This window comes from Lepidothrix coronata, unplaced genomic scaffold (genome assembly GCF_001604755.1).
Source record: "Lepidothrix coronata isolate B3197 unplaced genomic scaffold, Lepidothrix_coronata-1.0 Scaffold119, whole genome shotgun sequence".
Lineage (NCBI taxonomy): Eukaryota > Metazoa > Chordata > Aves > Passeriformes > Pipridae > Lepidothrix > Lepidothrix coronata.
Genome location: NW_016690299.1, coordinates 2,534,209 through 2,543,459, shown reverse-complemented (window position 1 = coordinate 2,543,459; position 9,251 = coordinate 2,534,209). Strand labels below are relative to the sequence as shown.

The following is a 9,251-nucleotide window of genomic DNA, read 5'->3' as shown; positions in this document are numbered from 1 at the left end:
CAGACAGGGATACAGGTGGGGATGCAGGAAGGGATGTGAGCAGGGATCCAGGCAGAAATGTGAGCAGGGATACGGACAGGGATGCAGGCAGGGATTCAGACAGGGATACAGGTGGGGATGCAGGAAGGGATGTGAGCAGGGATCCAGACAGGGATGCAGGCAGGGATCAAGACAGGGATGCAGGCGGGGATTCAGGCAGGGATCCAGGCAGGGATGCAGGCAGGGATGCAGGAAGGGATGCAGGCACGGATCAGGGCAGGGACACAGGCAGGAATGCGGGCAGGGATGTGGAGCCCTGGCAGTGCTGCAAACCGGGTTAGCTGGGCTGGCTGGGCAGAAGTAGGTTGTTGCTGCTGCTGACCCATATTATCCCAATTAAATTTCACTCCTGTGCCCTGCTGCTGCCTCTTTTTTTCCCTGTAACCTAATGCATTTCTGTCTAAAGTAGGCCCTGGTTACGGAGGCAGCGAGTACACCTGGGCCCTTCCCCATGGAATGAGGAGAGGAGGGCACGGCCAGCGTGGCAGAATTGGGACAGGGACGTGGAACGGCATCGAGAGGCATCAGCACCAGGGCCCCGTGCTCAGCAGCTTCCCTTTGCTCCAGCCCTGACCCACCTACATCATTCCCGACAACAGTGCTCCTGCAAACCAGCAAAATCCGCTTTTCCCTCCCGAGCCGCGCCCTCGGAGCCTTCCCCACGTTATTCCCCAGCCCGTCTCCGTCCTCGCCCCCTCTCACTGCTTACAAACCTCCGCACACAACATCTTACTTTTCCCACGGAGCCCAAAACCCCTGAACCAGACAGTTTTCCCCTCAAAACACGGGCAGAGTGTCCCTGCCACGCTTCCTGCTGAGTCAACGGCCCTGCTTTTCCCACCGTTCCCGGCAGCATCTGGAATGACACACGCTCAAGCACACACCGATGTCACGCAGGCGGGAGGAGAAGCCGCCAGCCCGGGCGGTGGTTTTATGCTTCCATTGCAAAAAAAAAAAATAAATAAAAAAAAGTAAAGGTTAAAAAATTTTAAAGCCAAAGAAACTCGGCAAAGCCTGGATTAAGCAGCGGAAGACGTGCTGAATTCCCTCCCTTCCCGTGCATCGAACCTCATGTGCCGGGGATCAATCCACCCTGGCCATGCCGTGGCCCCACGTGCTTTATTTATCCCCCTCCGTGTCCACTCCCACAGATTTTAATCCTCCTGCCAAAAGAGCTGGAACTACTGGGATTTGACCACAACGCTCCACAAACTGCTTTCCCAAGAGCCTTTCCCTGCCTACCTGGTGCTGGAAAACCTCAGTTTCAGTGGGTTTCTGTATTTTTCCCAGTATGAGCTACAAAATCCATGGAGGCAGCTGCTCTTTGGGGGCTTGCAATTCCAGGTAGGATGGAGCAGCAGCATGGATTCACAGCCAGCCCAACTTTTCCATCATTTAACAGAAACACTTACACAGGGCTTAGATTTTGGTTTAAAAAAATAATAATCAGTGCCTCCCTTATTTGCTGCTTATATCTCTCCATAAGCCTGGGTTGCTGCATTAAAATAATCTTTTTATTCCCTTTATTCCCTGTTTTTATTCATGGAGCGGAGGCAGGAGGGAGAGTCCCCCCTGCAGGCATTAGATGGGGAGCGAGGGAAGCACCGGAGGCGGATCCAAGCCCCCCCCAAGTGAGGATGTGAGGCTGAGCAGCAATTATATTAAATCAGCTGATAAATAATGCAACGTATTTTGATGGTCCCGGCCCTGCCAGCGCCGCACAAACACCACCACGGCTCCACGACTTTAAAAATCCAAGGGATGCGGCGCAATCGGGTCAGCAGGACTCCAAAAACTGAGCCTAAAGCCCTTTGGAAAACCCAAAGCTGCCCCAGGGTCACACTGGAGCCCCGGCCCCGCGGCAGAGCCACCAGGTTGTTGCCTTTTCCCAGGGTCCTACACAAATCCATGGAATCCATCAGACCTGGTCAACGTTCAGCACTTTCCCAAGGCAAGAAACCTTTGCTTGGGCACTTTCCAGCAGGATCAGAGCTGCTCCAGAAGCACAGGCCTGAGGACTGATTGGAAGAGGATCAGATGGGTTGTGGATGGCTGATGACCCCCCCAGTTAAGGACCTCAAACTGCTGCAGACCCAGCGAGGGGGTGGGAAGTCCCTGAGAAGGCACAGCTTCCCAATATCCATCTAACCCTGCCCTCTGGCAGTGGGAAGCCATTTCCCTTCTTTCTGTCACTCCATCCCTTCTTCCAGGTCCATCTCCAGCTCTCCTGGAGCCCCTGGAAGGGGCTCTAAGGTCTCCCTGGAGCCTTCTCTTCTGCAGGTGAACCCCCCCAGCTCTCCCAGCCTGTCTCCAGAGCAGAGGGGCTCCAGCCCTTGGAGCACCTCCATGGCCTCCTCTGGACTAGCTCTGGCCACTGGGAAACTCTCCTGCCCTCAGGAAACTCAGAGACCAACACTTGCCTGTTTCTCCCAAGGCCTATGTGAAGAGGAACAAACCCTTTGGTTTGGGTTCAGCCCTCAGCAAAATCCAAACCCACCCAATGCTGTCAGGAAGGAGAGGGACAACCCCGGAGCCCAAAGCTCATTCCATGGGTGCTCCTCAATCCAGCTCTACCCCAAAGTGGCCATCAAGGCTGCAAACATAACAAAGCCCTAACAATGACAAATGTTCCAGGCAGTGACACTATGGCCCTGTCCTGGGAGATTTGTGGAGACACATTTCTGGCACTCCTGACTCCCTACAGCTTCTTCATCCCGCTTCCCTCCCTTCCTTGCACCTGCTCCAAAGGAAAGCCAAAGACACCGGATCCAAAAAGGAATCAAATCAACACGGAGCATCTCACATCTGCTGACAGCTGGTGCTTTCTTACCCAAAATGACCCCAAAAGCACAACTTCTCCAAACACGTGGTTACTCAAACTGTGCTCAATCCGAAGGAATTCAAGGCTACAGGGAAGATTTTAAGACAACCAAAGCCTAGAGGATCCTTTCAGCATTCCTTCAGCGTTCCTTCTGCATCCCCCTTAAGGGGATCACGCCTCAGGCTGTGACTCTTGGACACCTGGCAGCGCTCCCTGTGCCATCCCAGGTGGATTGGGATGATTCAATGCTCCTGCACTTCATCCACCCTCAGCTCCCAGTCTCTCCTCTGGGACACAGCTCAGATGGGAGCAGGTAAGAGAGAAAACACCACTCCTGTCCTACTCCACATCCCTGCGGGCGCCGTCGGATGCACAGGGACACTCTGCCCGTCCTGGGGGAGCCACGTGGGTCCCACCACGACGGCTGCTTTTCCCTGGCTGCAGGGACTCAACGCTGCTCACGGGCAAATAGACCAAGAACAGAAATTATTAAAAGAGGACTGGCACTGGAACAGGTGGAGGCACCATTCCTGGAGGGATTTAAAAGCCCTGTGGATGTGGCACTTTGGGATGTGGGTTAATGGTGGGCCTGGCAGTGCTGGGGGAACATTTGGACTCGATGATTTTAGAGGGCTTTTCCAAGCTAAACAATTCCATGATTCTAAGCCTGAGGCTGGAGCAACGCTGGCATTTGCTGTGCATGGATCCAGCCACGGGAGCTGTCGTGGAGGAGCACAGGTTTCCTGACACAGCAGGAATAACACGAGAGACGTGACAGCACTGGAACAACCCAACTGTAATTCGAGCACGAACCCACCCCAGCAGTGCCAGTTTTCCTCGAGGTGCCAGCCATGGAAAAACCAGGGCTCCAGCACAGGCAGGTGGAGCAGGAGGAGGAGGAGGGTTCTCAGCACCGACTCACTCTGGGCATCAGCCATCATTAGGTCTGTGTCCCTGTGCAGAGGCGCCGGCGGTGGCACAGGGCACCGACATCCCCACGGCACCGATGTCCCCACGGCACCGACGTCCCCACGGCACCGACGTCCCCGCGGTCCCCGCTGCAGCTGGCAGCTCTTTCTATGGGGATGGGCACAGGCAGCTCTTCCCATGGGGATGGGCACAGGCAGCTCTGCCCATGGGGATGGACACAGGCAGCTCTGCCTGCAGGGATCTGAATAGGCAGCTCTTTCTATGGGCATGGGCACAGGAAGCTCTGCCTGCAGGGATCTGAATAGGCATCTCTGCCTGCAGGGATGGGCACAGGCAGCTCTGCCCATGGGGGTGGGCACAGGCAGCACTGCCTGTGGGGATGGGATCAGGCAGCTCTTTTCCTGGGGATGGGCACAGGCAGCTCTGCCTGCAGGGATGGGCACAGGCAGCTCTTTCCCTGGGAATGGATACAGGCAGATCTGCTCACGGGGATGGGCACAGGCAGCTCTGCCTGCAGGGATGGGCACAGGCAGCTCCAGAAGGCAGCAGCCAGGCTTTGGATCTGCGATTTATCCGCCCTGGTCGGAGGATGCTGCAGGCAGAAGGAGGAAGGATGCCGAGCAGCCCGGTGTGGGGTAAAACAAGCAACGCAGAGGACTTTGCAGTGGGAATATCCCATGCTCTGCCAGGGACATTTTTTCCCTTTGGACAGATTTCATGAGGTCCAGGAAGGAGCACTGATGCTCAGGATCCCAAGGCTCGGGCAAGGCTGCTCCTTCCCACCTAAGTCATTCCCTCTCACTAACCCAGCTGCCCAGTCAGGACCTTTCCAGCCAGGAGAGCCACTTGTAGGGATCATCACAGGATGAACAGAGCCAACTTTCCTTCCCAAAGCTCTCAGGAGAGCAAGTGAGGGCGGGATGATAAACCTGTTAAACTGAGACACCAACTCAGCCAAAGGAGCTTATCCACGGCTCCAGGGTGCCCGGCTGTGCCAGGAACAGCGCTTTGGGGGGCACAGCCACACCCCTGAAATAACCAACCTGCAGCTCAGTGGGCCTGTGGATGCTGGAGGAAAGCACCTCCCACCACCAGAAACCTCCCTGTGGTGCCAGGACCCTCCAACCACAATCCAGCAACACCTGGACCTTCCCTGGGATAAACTAATTAACCAGAGTTATGATGACAATGGACTACAGGGGAAGAAAACTGCTGTGTGAAAAGCAAGGGAAGGACGAGATAAGGTGAAAACTAATGGTGTTTGGTAGGATAAGCAGGTCCTGGCACAGCTGCTTCCCAGGAATTATCGAGGATGTCTCAACTGCAAGTTGCTGATTTTTTAAGGCTTGGTATGATGCCATTTCAGAGGGTTTTTTTCCCACTGAGCCTGTGAAAAATTTGGTTTGGTGTTTGAAGTCCATCATTCCGACATGAAACGCAGGAGATGAGTGATTTTAGACTTCAGCCTCAGCACAGCTGCATCCTCACTCATCCCAGATGGTCCTTCAGGTCCCTTCCAACCCAAGCCATCCTGTGATCCTGTGGTCCTCTGATCCAACATCCAGCTCCCGCTGCCTCCCAGCCCGCCAAGCGCCAGCGATTCACTCGCACATCTCTAATCAAAGACACCATTAATTAATCACTGGCCTGACCCAAAGTCCGCGCTCGACAGACACCATCCCAGACACTTCAGATGGGTTTTGGAGCAAGCCCGACTTCCCCACGGAGCCAAATCCGTGTCCTCCTGGCAGCTGGAGCCCGTCCTTCTCCCCAGCTCAGACCTGCTTTTCCACGGGGCGAGTGCCAAACGTCTCGTGCCAAGCGTGTGCGGAGAGCTGGGAATGACAGCCCGTGTTCTCCGCAGCCATCACGCGCTTCCCCAAGAGCAGCAGAACCAGGAGCCTCCCCTTGCTGTTCTCCCCAGGATTTTGGGGGTGCAACACTGCTCCCGTGCTTTAGAGGGTTGGGTTTTGGGGGAATTTGCACCATGCATGTGGCACGGAGGAGGAGGAAAAATGCACATGAGGAGGGGCTGAGGCCGCGCTGGGAGTGAGCAGGGAATAAAACTGAGCAAGGGCAAGTGCAAAAATTTCCTGGTAAGCGGACCAGGATGCACCCCACATCCTGTCCTGCATCACGGGGTACCATATCCTGCTGCCTTTCCCCCCATCCCTCCTCCCAGCAGCTGCTGCGACCCCAAAAAGGGGCTGAGCAAGAAACCAGAGAGGGAGAAACAGAGAGAAAAGAGCCTGAAAAGCAGGAAAACCTGAAAACCCACCCTAACCCCTTTGCTCATTCCTCCTGTTTCTGAGCTGGCTGTGAATGCACACGGACATATCCCGCTCCTGCATCCTGCTTTGGGTGCAGAAGTAAAATGCTTGGAGAAGCCCCTCTGAGAACTGATGCAACTCGTGCCAAAAATGGTGCTTTTCCTGCAGTGAACCCCTTATTCCCAACCCAAAGTGGGTCGATCCAGCAGGAGGGAGCAGGAGGTGCGGCCCCGTGGTCCCCGGTGGCACCACACGTGTCACGGGCGCGCCAGCCTGGAGCATCCCGGCACCGACTCGTGGGATGGAGCGGCATGGACACCCCTGGGCAGCACTTTTTGGGGACACAGGCGGGTCTGTGGGGCTCCAGCACTGTCTCTCCAGCCCTAATTACTATGGTAACAGCCTGTGCCGGTGCCTGGCTGTCCTCCTTTGGTGACTCACTGGGTTTCAGGAGGAGAAGTGGTGCCTTGGCCACCGCCGTTCCCAGGCCAAAGCTCTGGAATCCCACTGGGAGCATCTGCGGGGCTGCCACGTGGGATGGGACTGCCCACCCCGGCAAAGTCGCCTTTTTATTGCGTTTTCCTCCTGCTGCCACGTTGGCACTGGGTGGCAAAGCAGCAGGATGGTTTGGCGATTAATAATAATAATAATAATAATAATAATAATAATAATAATAATAATAGAGCTCTGTCACCAGCTCGCAGCCATCTATCCATGGGAATCCCATCAGGATTGCCTGCTCCTGGCCTTGATAATCCCTATGCCCTGGTTATCATCTCCCCCAGATCCAAAATGTGCCCCAGAGGCCACCACCAGCTCATGACTGCAAGGAGCCTGGAGAAAACACCATGAGATCCTTAATGCTGGTATATTATCCACTGGGAACAAAGCTGGCAGCTCCCAGGGAATTTGGGAGACGACGGGCATGTGGGGGCACCACGTTAAGGGGGGGGGGGGACCCACAGGTCCTCCCAAGATGGGAATACCCCGTTTTGGGGACAAAGCTGACTCCAGGTGTTATCCAGGTGATGCTGAGACTGCCAAAGTCATGTCACAGCCGGCAGCACATCGTGTGAACAGTATCAAGCAGCATCTCTGCTTCCTTCTGCAAGGCTGAAAATGCCAAAAAAAGCCCCAAAACCAGTGCCAAGGAAGCTGGGGCAGGATGGGGCTGAGCCACGTGCCCCTCTATCCCACGGCACGGGGTGAGAAAAGTCCCATTATAACCCCGGGAGCACCTCCAAACCTCCTCCTGGAGAAAGGCTTCGCCCCGGGGCTTTCCTGGCAATAATTAATTGAGTCATATTTCAATCCAGCCAGCGGCCATATGGTAGGAAAGAGGATTAAAATGGCATGCTCCAGTTGCATTCAGGGAAATCCAGTTATAAGGAAAAATCCTCAGTGCCTGGCTCCAGCCTGCTGCCAGGGGATGTGCTGCTGCCATCCACATCCACACGGTCCCTGCCCCTTTTCCCACTCGTGGCCAGGGAGCACGGGATCGCTGGTGAGGCCAGAGGGAAACAGGGAAAGAAAGAACACAGAGAACCTGCGGCAGCAGGGACAGCAGTGGCAGATCGTTCCTGCTCCGAGCCACTGCCCTTTGGGTGCCGTGCTTTATGTTCATTAGTAACTCATTAGCAATTGATTAATGGGAGGGGTATCGCTGTGCACCCAGGTTTGCCTTAAATATAAATCATTCTCCACCAAGGAGGCAAGAATCATGGAATCACAGAATGGTTTGGGCAGGAAGGGACCTTAAATATCATCTCATTCCAACCCCACCCTGCCATGGGCAGGGACACCTTCCACTATCCCAGGTTGCTCCAAACCTCATCCAAACTGGCTTTGAACACTTCCAGGGATCCAGGGGCAGCCACAGCTTCTCTGGGCAACCTGTGCCAGGGTCTCACCCTCACAGGGCAGAATCTTCTCCTGATACCTAACCCAAATCTCCCCTCTTGCCATTTTTTTGCTGGATTCCCCTCCCACTGGGGAAAGCAAGCCCTGGACCAGGTTTCCCTGAGCACATCTTCCCGGTGATTTTCCCGGGGTTCCTTCACCGAAAGTGCTCGCCCCTCAAACCACTGCTGGGAAAAATCAGGATTTTTATAGAAATGGTGGGCATCCTGCCGTAGGGATGGCAGGATGGATGCCCCTCCACCTGCAAGGACATCACCCCCCCAACCCCTCCAAGCCAGGCTGGGGCAGATCCATCCCAGCTGAGGCTGCTGCAGGGATTTGGGGTTGGGAAAGTCTCCCCGTTCCTTCCCATGATTAAAAAAAACCAGGGAAAGAAAGAACACTACATCTCATTCATCCACAGAAAAAGCCTTCCCTGTGATGGCAAATCAGTTGATTAAGGAGGATCAAACCCTCTAAATCCAACCTTTGTTGGGAGACTGAACTCCCCGTACAAGGCACCTTCCCGGCTCCCAGCCCCCGGCGGGGTGGGACCCCCGCGTCTCCCGTGGTCCCCTGAGATTGTGGGGTCCCCGTGGGGTTGGGGGGATGCGGGGATTGGCATCCTGCGGGATTTGGGGGGATTTTCTGCTGATTTGGGAGCGGTTCGGTCCCCGCGGGGGTCAGTGACAGCGAGTGGCGGGGGTGGGGACCGCCCTGCCCAGCCCCACCGTGCGCCAGTGCGCCCAGTGCCAGCCTTCCCAGTGCTCCCAGTGCTCCCAGCGCCCCCAGCCCCGGCTCCCCCCGTGTGCCCGGCGGTACCTGGAGACGGGCGGTGGTGCCCCGCGGGGCGGCGGCGGCGGCGGGACGGACGGACGGACGGACGGAGGGATGGAGGGATGGATGGACGGACGTTTGTGAGGGATGGAGGGATGGATGGAGGGAGGGATGGATGGAGGAGGGAGGGCCGGAGGGATGCGGCCGGAGGAGGAGGAGGGTGGTCAGCAGCAGCCCCGAGCGGCGAGTCCCCACCCAGCTTTGTCTGCGCTCATCCCGCTGCCTACAGGAAGCAGCTCAGCCCCGACTTCCTCCTCCTCCTCTACTCCTCCTCCTCCTCCTCCTGCTCTCCTCTCCTCTCCGTCCCCCGGGTTTTGCAGATCGCCTTTCCCCAGACCCCGCCGCCTCCCCCCGTGTCCCTCACCCTGCGTCGGTCCCTCTCCCTGGCTCTGCTCATCTCCCTGTCCCTGCCCCTGCCCCAGTCCCTTCCATAGCCCCTTGTCCCTGTCCCCATC

The 9,251-nt window shown here is 56.3% G+C and overlaps 1 protein-coding gene across 2 annotated transcripts in view; it reads right to left on the bottom strand.

Annotated features, from left to right (window-relative positions):
* Positions 1–9,048, bottom strand: part of GNG2 (G protein subunit gamma 2) — a 24,227-nt gene extending 15,179 nt beyond the window's left edge. The window contains exon 1 of one of the 2 annotated variants that reach the window (XM_017825497.1): positions 8,782–9,048. The gene's annotated coding sequence lies outside the window, so the exon portion shown is untranslated. Of the gene's footprint in view, positions 1–1,281; positions 1,301–8,781 lie in introns of those variants that run through there. The other variant, XM_017825499.1, reaches the window with a different exon arrangement.
* Positions 9,049–9,251: the final 203 nt, after the last annotated feature.